Here is a 15877-nt window from a genome sequence, read left to right as displayed (position 1 = left end):
GCTTCAAGCACAAGTGGACCTGCCCATCTTACAGCATCCAAGGATAGCTGGTTTGGTTTTTTTTTTTTTTTAAACCGTCTGTACAGAAAAGCATATTGCACATCAACCCAGCAAAATAAATGCTACACTGAGAAGGGCTGACTGAGAAAGGACCTGATTCATTATAATCCGCTAGTGCTGGAGAAAACAGAGTAAAGAAAGACCCTACCCCAAAGATCAGAGAGTCCAAGGAGAGGCATCTAAAAGATGGGGGGCATTGGAATGTTTTAGCCCAGAGAAGGAGCTTTTTGTGCTTTGATTTAGAGCTGCTGAATTAGGCTGTGTCTCAAAAGATAGGAAGAGGACCCAACCCTGCAAGATGGCAGTTGCCTTAACTCGCTCTGTCGCCTCTCCCCCCTGCAGGATCCATGGTGACAAGTCATGGGCTGGCTATAGGGTTCCATCCGTAGTGCAGCACAAAGGATCTGACCCCACGTGACATGCTTAGCATTCCCACCCTCTTCCTGGTCCAGAATTAGCAATGAGCCCACAGCAAAACCTGGCATCTGAATTTCTGGATTCTGGGAGAGTTTTGGGAGGAACTGCATCTTTGAGGTAAACACCACCAGCCCCTAATCTCCCTTTCTGGAAGCTAATACAAGCATTCCTGGAAATGCCATGTAAAGGAAGAACAGTGCCTTGACACTTCTGTACATCATTTATACAGCAGAATAGTACAGCATTTGGGACCACATTCAGGTGAGTAATAATACTCTGTCCCCTTCCCTCTGAGGACCGTCAAAACACTTTACAAGACTTCATGATTCCAGCCCTGTGACGTGTGTTACACCATTCTACAGAGGAATAAACTGAGGCATGGACTCTGATTTTATGAAAACCCTTGTAAATCCAGAGTAACTCCAGTCAAGTCAGTGGGACTACTCCAAATTTACACCAGCATAACTAAGATCAGAACCTGATTCTGACTTGCAGAAGGCTCTCTTTGGGAAGTTGTGGACGATCAGCTTCTAAATAACTAGCTTTAGGTCACACAGTGAGTTTGTGGCAGGGCTGGGAACAGAACCCAGAACCCCTGGTGGACAGTCCTTTGCTTAACCCCACAACCATTCTACCTCCCTTAGCTGTCTGTAAACACTCTCTATCCACTAGGACAAATGGCCACGTCTCAGACAGGGTGGGGAGCGGAGGAAAACATGGATAGTCCAATATAAGAGAACAAGTCCCAGGAGTGGCGGACTCCATTAGTAAGGTGCTTTCATTGCCGTAAGCAAGAGAGAACAAAGACATTCACTAAGTAGATTCCTTCCAGGACAGTTCATTCCTTGACTGTGGGCCTTGTTAATGCTAACAAGCCAGACACTTTTCAGTCACATGGTTACCCAGGGAAGTGACACTACTACATACAGTTCCCAGGACCATACTAGGAGGTGCTGCCTGCCGAGAGGAAAGATGTTAAACCAAAGCCCCTTGTGGGGCTTAATTGGGTGGAATCTTGGTCAGAGTCACTACTTCCCAGGATAGTCTCCCAGTGCATAAGGATGGCCCAGGTTCTTTCTTCCTAGATAGGTTCATAAAATCATAGACGTGTAGAACTGGAAGGGACCTTGTCATCTAGTCCAGTCCCCTGCACTAAGGCGGGCTTAAATATTACCTAGACCATCCCTGACAGGTATTTGTCTAACCTGTTCTTTAAAACCTCCAATAATGGAGATTCCACAATCTCCCTAAGTAATTTGTTCCAGTGACTAGTAGGAAGTTTTTTCTAATGTCTAATCTAAATCTGTTTTGCTGCGATTTGAGCTCATTGCTTCTTGTCCTGTCCTCAGCAGTTAAGGAGAACAATTTATCACCCTCCTCTTTATAACAACTTTTTACATACTTGAAGACTTATGTCCCCCCTCGGTCCTCTCTTTTTAGTCTAAGCAGATTAATTTTTCCTTGTAGGTCATGTTTTCTAGACCTTTAATCATTTTTGTTGCTCTCCTCTGTTGCTTCTCCAAGTTGTCCACATTTTTCCAGAAGTGTGGTGCTCAGAACTGGACACCATAATCCAATTGAGGGCTTATCAGTGCTGAGTAGAGCAGAAGAATTACTACTTGTGTCTTGCTTCCAAACACTCCTGCTAATACATCCCAGAATAATGCATATTGATTCATATTTAGTTTATGATCACTATAACCCGCAGATCCTTTTCTGCAGCACTCCTTCCTAGTCACTTCCCATTTTGTATTTGTGCAACTGATTATTCCTTCCTAAGTGTAGTACTTTGCATTTATCCTTATTGAATTTCATCCTATTTATTTCAGACCATTTCTTCAGTTTGTCAAGATCATTGTGAATTCTAATCCTGTCCTCCAAGGCACTTGCAACCCCTCCCAGTTTGGTATAATACACACACCTTATAAGCATGTTGTCTATGCCATTACCCAAATTATTTATGAAGATATTGAATAGAACCAGACCCAGGACAGATCCCTGCAGGATCCCACTGGATATGCCCTTCCAGTTTGATTGTGAACCATTGATAACTACTTTTTGAGTATAGTTTTCCAGCCAGTTGCGCACCCACCTTATAGTAGATTTGTCTAGGCTATATTTCCCTAGTTTGCTTATGGGACGATCATGAGAGACAGTATCAAAAGCCTTACTAAAGTCGAGGTATACTGCTTCCCCCCATCCGCAAGGCTTGTTACCCTTTCAAAGAAGGATATTAGGTTGGCTTGACAAATCCATGTGGACTGTTACTTATCACGTTATCTTCTAGATCCTTAAAATTGGTTGATTATTTGCTCCATTATCTTTCCAGGTACTGAAATTAAGTTGTCTGATCTATAATCCCATGGGTTGCCTTTAGTCCCCTTTTTATAGATAGGTACTATATCTGCCCTATTTCCTCTGGGATCAATCCCAGGTCTTCCACACATTCTCAAAGATAAGAGGTAACGGCTCAGATATCTCTTCAGCCAGTTCCTTCACTGTTCTAGGATGTATTTCATCAGGCCAACTTGAAGACATCTAACTTGTTTAAGTAATTCTCAACTTGGCTAAATGTAAATGTATACATCTAGGAACAAAGAATGTAGGCCATGCTTACAGCATGGAGGACTCTATCCTGGGAAGCAGTGATTCTAAAGAAGATTTGGGGGTCATGGTGAATAATTAGCTCCCAGTGTGATGCTCTGACCAAAAGGACTGATGCTATCCTTGGATGCATAAACAGGGGAATCTCCAGTAGGAGTAGAGAGGTTATTTTACCTCTGTGTTTGGCATTGGTGTGACAACTGCTGGAATACTATGTCCAGTTCTAGTACCCACAATTCAAGAAGGATGATGATAAATTGGAGAGAGTTCAGAGAAGAGCCACTAGAATGAACGAAGTATTAAAACCTGCCTTATAGTGACAGACTCAAAAGAGCTCAATCTATTTATCTTAAAGAGAAAATTAAGGGGTGACTTGATTACAGTCTGTAAATACTTACATGGGGAACAAATATTTAATAATGAGCTCTTCAATGTACCAGAGAAAGGTATAACACAATTCAATACCTGGAAGTTGAATTGAGACAAATTAAGACTGGAAATAAAGCATACATTTTTAACGGTGAGAGTAATTAACCATTGGAACAGTTTACCAAGGGTCTCTGTCCTTAACAATTCTTAAATCAAGATTGGATGCTTTTCTATAAGATCTGCTCCAGGAGTTATTTTGGGGAAGTTATATGGCCTGTGTTATACAGGAGGACAGACTAGATGATTGTAATGGTCCCTTCTGGTTTTGGAAGCTATGAATGTATGAAGTCAAAGAGCCCAGGCACTTTTTGAAAGAATAAGAGATAACCCCAGATATGGGCAATGTTTCCTTTTGTAGCCATGCAGTTTCTACGCCCAACTGAGAATGGAGAGGAAGGGGGGAGTGAGCAATGGCTGAGGCACAGAGAAAATGAGGAGGAAGAAATAATGTAAAGAAGAGGAAACAAGTTAGAACGGGCCACCTCAATGGAAGACACTCCAAAGCCACCATGAAAAGTTAATACCAAAAACAAGACAAGAAAATAGCGACAGAAAGAAAATAAAGGAGCAGGCTCAGACGGGATGAAAACCTGTGGAGAGGAAAGAGAGTGGTGGCTGCTCTTGAGAGTCTAAGTGGAGCTGCAAGAACTAGGCTGAGAGAAGTAAGAGAGAGAAGGAGAGAGCCCCCCACAGATGGAAAGGGAAGATGGAATGGAAGAAGGGCCAAAACAAAAGGCAACGTAATTATTTTAAAATTAATTTGTAAATATGTGCTGCTGAGATTTTATGGCTATACATAGGTACACACTCACGTGCAGCCACTTGCTAGGTCACATACATCTCAACTGCAGTGTATGTTGTTAAGTCCTCCAGAACAGATCGAGTACATTTCATTATGTTGCGCAGTAGCCTTTTTATCAACTCTTACCTTGGTGCACTCACTGGCTAAGTTAAAGTCCTCCTCCTCCTCCTCCTCAAAACCAGGCCCTCCGATTTCCATTCACACCTTCCAGAATAAAGTCATTCTCTGTGGCAGGAGTGTGGAAAGCTACTGCTGGTATTAACTGAAAGCCCTTACATGTCAGAGTAATAATTAAAATTGGACAGCCAAGGGCTGAACTGTCCCTATTTTTCCAAAGACACTAAACAAAAAATGATCTAGAAAAATGCCTTGTAATGTATTCCAGTTATTTAGGGCTGTCAAACACTTTTTAAAAATAATTGCAATAAATCATGAGATTAAAAATATAGTCATGATTAATTGCAGTTTTAATTATACAATTATACAATAATAGTTAGTTAAACAATAATAGAATGCCAATTTAAATTTATTATAAATATTTTGGATGTTTATCTACACGTTTTCAAATATATTGCTTTCAATTACAACACAGAATACAAAGTATACAGTGCTCACTTTATATTATTTTTATTACAAATATTTGCACTGTAAAAAAGACAAACAAAATAAGTAGTATTTTCAATTCACCTCATACAAGTACTGTAGTGCAATCTCTTTATCATGAAAGTGCAACTTGCAAATGCAGAATTTTATTGTTTTAAATGTAACTGCACTCAAAAACAAAACCATGTAAAACTTTAGAGCCTACAAGTCGAAGCATGAAGGGACATACGGATGTTTAGCATATCTGGCACGTAAATACCTTGCAACGCCAGCTACAACAGTGTCATGCGAATGCCTGGTCTCACTTTCAGATGACTGTAAATAAGAAGCAGGCAGCATGATCTCACATAAGTGTAAACAAATTTGTTCGGCTTAGTGATTGGCTGAACAAGAGGTAAGACTGAGTGGACTTGTATGAGGTGAACTGAAAAATACTATTTATAATAAATTTAAATTGGTATTCTATTACTGTTTAACAGTGTGATGGAAACTGCAATTAATTGTGACTTTTTTTTAATCAAATTAATTCATTTTGCATTAATCGCATGCATTAACTGCGATTAATTGCCAGCCCTACAGTTATTCATTGGGATTTGAAAAGGCAGCCCATCTGGACCAATGGGAGGCTATGATTTGGAGTTGCTGGTTGTTCTCAGCGCAATGGCAATGGTTTCAGAACCTGTGACATCCCCACGAATGGTAGGTCTACGCCGCATCTGGGAGCGCACTCCCAGCCTGGATCTACTGACTTGTACTCGCAGGGCTCCTGGAAGCATTCTAAAAATGGTTCCATATGCTGTGTTTTGATGTTCCAGCTTGGGTTGGCGGTCAGCTCTCCAGCCCACCCCATCCTCCATCCCGAGTTGCAACATCAAGCACTGGCTACACGGCTATTTTTAGCTAGCGCAAGCCCCACTAGCACAAGTCTATGGACCTGGGCTGGAAGGCGTGCTCCCAGATGCAATGTAGACATACCCCTAGTATTCTACAGTTGATTTATTTGGTCAGTTTTTCCTGGTAGCTCAGTCCAGAGAAGTGGTTTGCTTTTCACCTTAAATGTTCTTGGTATTTACCAGCTCTGTCAGTTTTTATCAACATGAAATGGATGGATAAATCTGTTCTGGCAGGAGCCTGAATTTTTCAAATCTCTTGGGTTTGGAAATCATTCTACCAGAGGGAGCGGTTCCGATATTCCAGATAAGATGTGTTTTTCAAATGAGTCGGATATTCACTGCCAGTTGGCAGCCACAAGTGCCTCATTAAGAGCTTCTCCACCAGGCTAACCCCCTAAATAACCCTGTTTTTCAGGAATCCTCAGCACTGCTGTTTAAAAGGAGGAAGAATTACGCAGAAAGGGAAGTCCCTAACATTAGCAAGACAACAAGTCCATGCCCAGCTCAGCTAGTGGCTAAAGAGCTTGCAAATCATTCCCTCATCCTTTCATCATTCCAGAGATCCCTAGATAAAGCCACCTCGGAGCTTTGCTTGGGATGTTCTGCTGCAGCACGGGAAGAAATGCAATCGGTATTAAGGATCCAGTTCTGAAGCAGCAGAGGATGAATAAACTAGATTGCAAACATTTCTTCCCCCCCCTCCATCCCACTCCCACCCAAACCCCTGTGTCCCGATCTCAGAAGACAAAGATAGTATCTTACACGGGGGGAAAAAGAATGTGTCAGGTTGAGCTGTGATTGAGGAAAGGCCCCTACAAAAATGGTGCTTCTATACAGATACATACTCTATAGCCCTGTATATGTAGATAGATGGATCTTTAAAGTGGAAAAAGCAGGAAAGCTCCTATGTTATTTTCTTTGATTTCTTTTCCAGAATGAAAAATAATACTGTACAGCAGCCTTGCAAAATTCTACCCGCCTGGGGCAAGTACCTTTGACAGACGATATAACTAAAATATAATGAGCTGTGCCTTTATGACGGTAAACCATGAGCAAGTAGATTTTATACCTGACCTGCCAACATGTTCATGACAGCCATGCAAGGTGATTGTACATCGCCGGTCGAGAAAAAAACAAAAAAACCTTTTCTAAACTGACGTTTTAAAAACGGACTTCCAACGAGCTCCAGAGCCCCACTGATTATCATTAGCTGGAATTTGGATTGGAATTCAGCGGATGGAGGCAAAACACTGGACAAGCTTCAGCACAGCTCTTCAACATGTGCTTCGCTTCAGGCATGGGAGTGGTCCCACCGCACCAGCTCCACAGCCAGTGTAAATTGTCATCTCTCCAGTTGCTTAAAGCTAGGCACCTGCTTAAGTAGCTTTCCAAATCAGAGTCTTCACTAAGTGGTTATGCCGAGTACTACCTTACACACCAATCCTGCAAACCCCTGTGCACATTTGTAAGTTTACTGCGGTGAGTAGCCCCATTGATTGACTGATTGCAGTGGAATTACTCACAGGAGTGAAGGTAAGCATGTGCATAAGGGTTTGCAGGATCAGGGCCTAGCTCTACAAGGAACATCGTTGATTTCAATGGGGTTACTCAAGAATGTAAGCTCCTACTCTGTGTGAAGAAGAATGGCAGTAAGGGATTATATCAACACCTGTAATGCATATACACACATAATGTAATACCTTCTGCTCTTAGAGAACGCATTTCATCCATAGATTTCAAAGCACTTTACAAAGAGGGTCAGTATCATTACCCCCATTTTACAAATGGGGAAATTGACACGCTGATATAGAAAGTGACACACCCAAGGTTACTTGGTAAAGTTGTGGCAGAGCCAGGACTTGAACCACGGTCTCCTGAATCCCAGCTTGCTGCGCTATCCATTAGATTATGCTGCCTCCCCAGGGGCCCATAGCTTTCAGCTGGTGGTGAATACCATCAAGCTGAGGTTGCAAAATGACTTCCATTAAAGCCCCCAATTTACAACTTTATGAAATCTTCATCTTTAGGATTGAAAATGATCCATGACGTGAAATGATTAATCTTTTTGTAAATGTTGAGCAAACACTGCTCAGCCTTTTTATGAATTATTAGGGGGAAGATACAGGAATCACAATTGTAAATTTTCTCCACAGTAAAACTGGTTCTTCCCCAAACTCCCAGGAATATGACTCTAAACAAGGCTGAAACTCATCTTCAAACTTGCCCTGGACAGTCTTTAAAGAGTAATATCTGCTTCCGTGGATGTATAGATCTTAAAAGCCAGAAGGCCCTATTATGATTTGAGTATATAAAAATGATGCTTCTTCATTATGCATCTCTGAATATATGAAGGTTCGTTTGTAAGAAAGCAGGGTAGGTCAGACCTTCATTGAGGAGGATAGTTCGGCTCAGGGTGTCCAACACGACAATGCCTATCATGTGTTACGCTGCATTTGAAAACTCAGATGTGAGAGAGAGGGTGGGTATTTCTCAAATTTCATCAAAAGTTTTGAAATGGGGGGGACAGGATGTCAACTAGATTTTTGCAAAAAAGCGTCCTCGTTTTTCAACCAGTTATAGAGCTGGTTGGAATGGTTTGTATTTCAGAAATATGGGGTGTGGAAAGAGCATCAAAGAAAAGCTTTGTAAATATTTTCACAGAGCCATTTCCCTTTCTTTTGACCAACTGTAGTATGCGATCACATGCAATCCACAATCTTGCACATGCAAAAGGAGCAGAGTTACAGTTGTATGCATAATCTGAACTTGGACATTTCCTAGTTTCCAAGGGCTTAGCTATACAGTGCAGAGTAGCTTTTCATAGAACACCCACTACCAGTAGACTGCAATTAGGATTTGACATTTTGTTCTGTTTGTACACCACTAAGCACAATGGGGTTCTGCTTCGTAACTGGATGGTACCACAATGCAAATAAATAAATATATACAGCATCAGTGTTATTGCAATGCTACCAGCTATGTGCACTGCAATAATAGTTGATGTACAATGAGCTACATTTTTATAAGAACCCGGCTGACACTTCTTTCCTCCTCTCTCTGTTCCTCAGATGCTCAGAGAGGGAGGTAATACTTAAGACATGCTCTCCTGGGCCATGTCTCCACCCCTCTCTGAGGCTCCTGGATAAAAGAGCACATAATGGTAAGTGCTTAATCCATGCCCTCCTCCAATCTCAGTGTGTCTAACTCTCATGCCTCAGCTCTCTCACATGTCCACCAGAGATCACATTCAGAATAAGAATGGTGCAGCGATCTGATGAGGAACATCCTCTTATGTCAGCAGCTCCCTTGCCTCCGGTTCTCACAGCTGTCAGAAATACACTTTCGCCTCAATAGCTCAACCAGAGTCAGACACGGAGGCCCTGCTGCCCTTGCCCTTCTCCCTCCCCTCTCCACTTGCACACACAACTCTTTAGCACCAGCCTACATGGGTGAACAGCGTGAATTCAAGTTCGCTCTTCTTCACAAGCTTAATGGGCAAAGGGTAATGTGCTCGGAGGCAAAAAAATGAAGGCAGAGATGGGGAGGGCTGGGGAAACAAGATCTATGGTGACCAGCTCCCTGTGGTGCTGGTAAATATGCATGGAAATGTTTATAGCAGAAAGATTAGGTTTCAGTTTCCATCTATTAAAATGCTCTCGGGGTTGAACAGACCAGAAAAAAAAAAGAAAAGCAAATTCCTTGTCATGTCAGAATGATAAACTCTTATCTCAGAAAACATGAAGAGGTTATTGTTCGGAGCCCTCCGACTGCTATCCCCCCTGCATCGCCCCTTGTAACTGGCCCCATTTCTGCCTACATTCCGACGACACATGGTTTGTGTTTCACTGGATTTGTGGACGAGAAGAGGAGAAAGAAAGAAAGAAGGAAGAGCTTTGCCATTGCAGTTCAAATTTTAGAGGAAAATCTGGGGATTTGAAATTGATTCCCTTTGGCCGGCTGGCTCGTCATATCTAATAGAAGGAAGCACAAAGACTTATATTCCACCCAAAACAATGCCTTTGTAAAAAAAAGTTATGCAGGCACCAAACAAAACAGACATCTGTACTGGATCAAGCAAGCCAAAGGGAAACAGGCTTATTGCAATAAAGCCAGGCTCCCTGAGCCTGGTAACTTAGACCAGGTGGGGCCGAGTTATACATATTCCAATATAGGGCTTCCTGTTTTGAATGGAGATTTGCTGCCCAGCTGAGAGGACTTGTTTCTTTCCTGCAGTTCCCTGTATTCACCCTCTCCCTGGCAGGAAACTGACAGGGAATGACCTGAAGCCAGGGTGGGGAGACCAGAAGCTAAGAGTCTGACATTCACAGGTGATGAACTCCCATGATTCCAAATGACAGCCAGGGGTCCTCAGCTCTTCTGAAAATCAGGAGCTGTTTTAAAATGTTCCCAGTCTTTGTTCCCCAGCCCCAGCTCCATCTAACATTCACTGAGTACTCTCTTACATAGCAGGCATTTGTTGGGAAACACTGGTTTATACTTAAAATCTGAAACTTGTTAAAATCCCTCCCCCCGCAAAAAAGGCATATTAGTCATAAAGTAGGCAGAGGATCAGGCACTATGGTCCTCTTATTAAGCATCCTGAGGCCACTTTATATGGTGCAATCAGTTCTCTGATCATTCTGTCAAGGTTTCAGATCGGACATTGACCCTTACTCACACGAGCAGCCCCAGTGAATCAGGGTGGACTCTGCCCTTGCAAGAGAGGACTCTACATGGCCTCATTGGTCTTCTACATCTCCAAGTTCCACAATTCTCTGCCCGTTTGCCAGGCTGTCTGTTGTTCACTGCAGATTTTACAAGAATGCACTGAATTTGAGATGAACAGAAAGAGAAAGAGAAATTCACAGCACCAGCCTCGGGGACCATTAATACTAATGGTTCCTAGCCCTTACCACTTCAAAATGCCACATGCAAATGTTGACTAGCTGCTTCACACAACACCCTTGTAGGCGTTATACCCCCTTCGTACAGATGAGGGAACAGCAGGAAAAGCCTGCAAGACCTGGAGCCCCTCCTTCAAGGTGCTGAGAGCGCTCAAGCAGGTATCTCAGCATCATGGAGGACTGGGCCCAATGCAACGTGTCCAAAGTCACACAGTGAGTCAGTGGCAGAGACATGATTACAGCTCAGGAACTCCTGAGTCTCAGCCCCATGCTCACTCCTCTAGACCACGGTGACCAGCTGAACCACCACCAAACAGAGGAGCATATTGAACTCCTACGCTGTAAGTTACTTTTCAGAACTAACTCCATTGCACGATGGCTGCAACACATTCTAACAAGGCTGCAAATGCTAACTTAGGTCCCATTGCTGCAAAGGTATCCGCCCGCTTGGGGCCAACTCATCTCTGCACAGCTGTGCTGGGTTCCACATTGGTAGATCCCTGTGAAGAATCAGGTCCTGAGAATCTGAACTGGTCAGGGCAGGTGCCAGGTCTTGGGCTGGTCTGTGAAAAACCACACGCACCTATGCCACAGCTTAAACAACAGTCTCATTCTTCAGTTGACCTGTAGCTTATCACATCGTCCCTAGACACTGACGAAAAGCCAAGCTGGCGATTGTTATTTTCCCCACCAAATTAGCAAACTGAGGAGATAATATTAGGCCAGAGGGAGACGTGTGTGTGTGTGTGTGTGTGTACATTTTTCTCAAAAAGTGACCAATAGAATAAAGGCACAGCTCCCAAATCCTTTGGCTGAAAATTAATTATTGGTTACTGCTGACTCAGGGAATTATGAGATCCTGACACAAATTCTCAAGCCCTTCCATTTATTTCTCTTGGCAATAACTGTTCCTATCATGCCCAATGCCATTCTGGGAATTGGTGAAAGCAGTAAAAGACTGTATGTCATACTGAACATAATAGAGAAGGAAACAACCCAGGCTGAGAAATCCATTTTGTGCCTCTGGCCTCAGATTGCACAACACAAATAATCAGGGCAGATCCTATCAAATTATTTATTTATCTGATCATCCTGAAATAAGTGTGGTAGGCATCTCAAGATGATTTACTACCACAGATCATCAGACAACATACTGGGTGGAAGCACAGTAAGTATTAAAGTTTGCAAAATAGAAGGGATTTGTTTTTGTTTTTTTAATGATACTGGGAACTGCCCTTAGTCATTTGAGCAGTAAAGACAATCTATGCATTATTTAATTGTTCAGCATCCAGTTGATCTCCATGATCTAAATGAAAATTTCTCTAAATTTCTGCTTGGGGGTGGGGTGGGAATACATCTGCCATGATTTACAGAAACAGTTTCACTTTAAACAGAAGGTCTTTGTTAAAATAAACCGTGACAACTACAGTCTTCCACACAACTTGCGTTCCTGCTTTGTCTCCTTTATTTACCAGGGACCATGCCGTCATGAGCAATATATAGTACATAGAGACCTCTAGCGACCAAATAAAATATTGCATATAAACATATTACAGCACACAGCTTTCCAGTTGGCATCATACCTCTCCTCCTCCATCTCCTTGCTCCTCAGTGGATAGCCTGATGGCTTACACTGATACCTTCAAAACATAAAAAACTGAAGAGGTTATCCTCATGGCTTATGCTCCAGCCTTGGCAATCTCGCTTGATATGAACAGGCCCCATGAAGCTATACTGGTTCCTACAATTGTCACAGGAGAAACAACAAGCTACACTGCTTGTAATTTGCTTGACTTGTCAGAGCTACAACAGAGATGCATTTAGCGTAACAAAAGCATGTGGCCATTTTCTTCATAGGTACAAGCATCATGAAAATGTGCAACTCCAAACATAGCCTAGTGAGATGCATGGAGACACATGGGATTTATAACACATTCTTTCCAACAGATTCTTTAATGCTATTACACCATGTCCAACGGGCCACGTGATAATCCAGTCATCCATGGGCCATTACACATTACAGGTCAGATCCTTAGCTTGTGTAAATCTCCATTGAAGCTGCAGCAGTTCACACCAGCTGAGGATCCGGCCTTACACTTCTCTCCACTGTCACCCACAAAGTCCTCTTGGAGCTAGTGCATGCTAGGCTATTTCAGCCGAACGATGGCTGAAAACAGGCACCCTTTAAAACACTGCAACCCACAGAAGCAATCCAACTGGAAACCACACAAAGCATTTATGAAATATGGCAGATTTAAGAGAGCTTTGCGCACAGACTCTTCCAAACCAGACTAGCTGCAATGGAGTGAAAGCAGGATCTGTGGCTGGGAGAGAAGCCTTAGGGGTCAGCCAACACAAGAAAACCTTCCATTCCAATATGGTCTCATTCACTATGTATTCCTATCAGCCTTGATCCTACAAATCCCAATGCAATGTGCAAGGTTGCGCTGAGGACGCACGTGCGAGTGAAAGGTGTACATGGCCAGGAGCAGAGGGAAGGTCTAATCACAGTCCTTTGCATTAAGCAAGAGGTTCAAAATGCCTGCGCTGCTCCTGCTCCACTACTCATGGGCATCCCGGGTGGGGCATAAGTAGAGAACAGGATAATCAGAGACATAAGCATAAATGCTATCCTCATTATGAGACACTTCGCTACAGTCCAGGAATGTCTCCATTCCACCTACATTCCATACAATACCATTGAGTCCCCAGATCGAAAAACAGACTCTCCCTTGCTATATGTCAGGAGCAATCTTAAGGCTCCACCTTCTCCTCTTGGGCCTTATTCCTGCCTGTGGGCAGAAAAAAACTTGGTGGCCATGCTCATTAATCTTGTGCTCATGCAGGCAACCTGAGCTGTGCTGGATAAAGATCACGATACTAGACACACTCTAGGGGCTTCAGTCTTCCAAGATATTTTAAACCAAACCCACAAGCGAAAGAGATTGTTCCCCAATGCTGCCTAACAGTAGAGCTGAATTGTATGCTGTGCCATTCACACTCATGGTACTGACAGCCCATGGTAGGTCGCAGCATGCAATCAAACTGGAGAATCCCTGCTGCACCCTCCTACAGTCACTTGCGTAAGATCACTGCTGCCATTCGTACTGCACACACAGCCCAGGGCTGCCTTGTCTCTCCAGAATTCAGTTGAACATGAGCATTGGGTGGGCTAGAGTTACACTAGAAGATCTCGGTAATGAGTTCCACATGCAAGACGGGGAAAAGGGTGTGTGATATGCGAGGGTGGGGGAAGGGTCAGCCAGTGTTTTATAGGATTGAGGACATGTGAGTGAGTGGTGAAAGATAGGGAAGGGATATTTCATTAGGTTGGGATTTACAAATAAGCCTACCACTGGGAGTGCCAAGGAGACTGCTTTAACATTGTCTCATTCCCTATGCACGAGCCCTCAGGAGAAGGAAAAAGGAGGAGGTGAGAGAAGGAAAAGAGGGGAAAAATTTAGGAATGTGACCTATTCCCCTCATTAGCAAAATACATCCTGCTCTCCTCATAAGCTTCACTGTGGGCTGAGCAGGGATTCTTATTTAAAAGGTATGTGTCATGGGGGCAGATGGATGTGCCTATTAGAGCTGTGCAAATAGTTGATTCTTTTGGTTCGTTGGACGAAAAAGTGGAGGAAAAATTGTTACGCGTCAAAACAAAACAAAATTTGCTTTGAATTTTTTTTGTAGGCTGAAAAAACAGTTGAATGAAAGGCTGCTGGTGTGAGGTGTTTACATTTAAAAAATATAAAAGTAAATTTTGAATAAAAAACACTTCATTTTAAAAAAAATGAAGAAATGAAACAATTTTTTTTAATTGGATTTTTTTCCTCCAACCAAAACAATTCAGTGACTTATCAAAATGTTTCAGTCAACCCGAAGCTTCAACTTTCAGCAAAAAATAGTTTTGGACAAAAAATGTTGTCAGGCTCTAATGCATGTGACACAGATATAAAAGTGGGAGATGGGCTCTAAGACTTCTCTGTCTGGGGCAGGTGGGGAGAGATTCCCTCTGAACTAGCTGGCAATCGGAAACGCTCTCTATGTTAAATTGAACAGAAAAGCTCCTGAGGCTAATCGAGAAAGGATCTAGCAGCCAATGGAGCCTTTTAACATGCAGGAATGATTGAGATGAAGAAACCAGCCTGGAGAGGGTCAATGGGGCAAGAGGTTGGCTTTGGGAATAGGGGAAGGCTCTCAAAAACTCTGCTGTGGTTAGCCACGTGCTAGCAGTAATGAGGCGAAGAGGAAATGAAAGAGTGGGTGTAGCTTTGGAATGGGCTGGAGCCCAAAGAAGCTGTGTTCTAACTTGGCCTCCCAGTGCAAGTTCTCAAACACAATGGGGACGTCCTGGAGTGACAGGTGAGATGAAGGGGACCCATCCTTGGGGTGCTCTGCCTTTGTGTCTCTGCCTCATACCTCACAGAGTCTTTATTCTGAACAGAGGATGATTTATGATGGTTTTCCCCCTGGACAATTTTACTGGCAGGATCCACCTGATGGGGCTAAAACCTAAAATGAAGCCAGACAGGCTTGTCTCTTCCCAAAGGTTGCAGTTCATCAGACAGGGCCTTGGCTTCCTGGGCCTACCATAGCCCATCCACAACTGGGAAACAGCAAAGCAATGCTAACAAACATCACCACCTAGGGCACGGATTTGTTCTGGCTCCCTAAGTAATTACAGAGCCTTCATCATCATCATATCTAAGCACCTCATAATCATTCATGGTGTTATCCTCACAACATCTCTGTTAGGTAGGGAAGTATTAGCCCCATTTTACTAGTGGGAAACTGAAGCACAGGGTAGACTTAAGTGACCTGTCCAAGCTGACACAGGAAATCTGTAGCGAGGCCAGAAATTGAACTCCGGTCTCCTGAATCCATGTCCTGTGTCCTAATCACTACTCCATCCTTCCTAGCCATCAGGGCTTAGCTGTCTTCAGGAGAGCCTGGCAACAACAGAGATGTGGAGGAAGTGTAGCCAAGAGAAATAAGCACCAGGTTAGAAATCAGTAATTTCTGAGTGCTAATCTTGGCTCTGCCACTGACTTGCTGGGGGTCTTGGGTGAGTCACCTCACCATCCTGCCTTGGTTTCCCTATCACTATTGCAGCTGCTACTCCTGATTATCCTGAGCTTGTGAGGATCAGATCAAGTCTGCAC

The sequence above is a fragment of the Emydura macquarii genome, unplaced genomic scaffold (assembly GCF_026122565.2).
Source record: "Emydura macquarii macquarii isolate MOO-44397 ecotype Brisbane River unplaced genomic scaffold, CSIRO-AGI_Emac_v2 contig_2846, whole genome shotgun sequence".
NCBI classification, from domain to species: domain Eukaryota; kingdom Metazoa; phylum Chordata; order Testudines; family Chelidae; genus Emydura; species Emydura macquarii.
Note: the sequence above shows the minus strand (reverse complement) of the source record.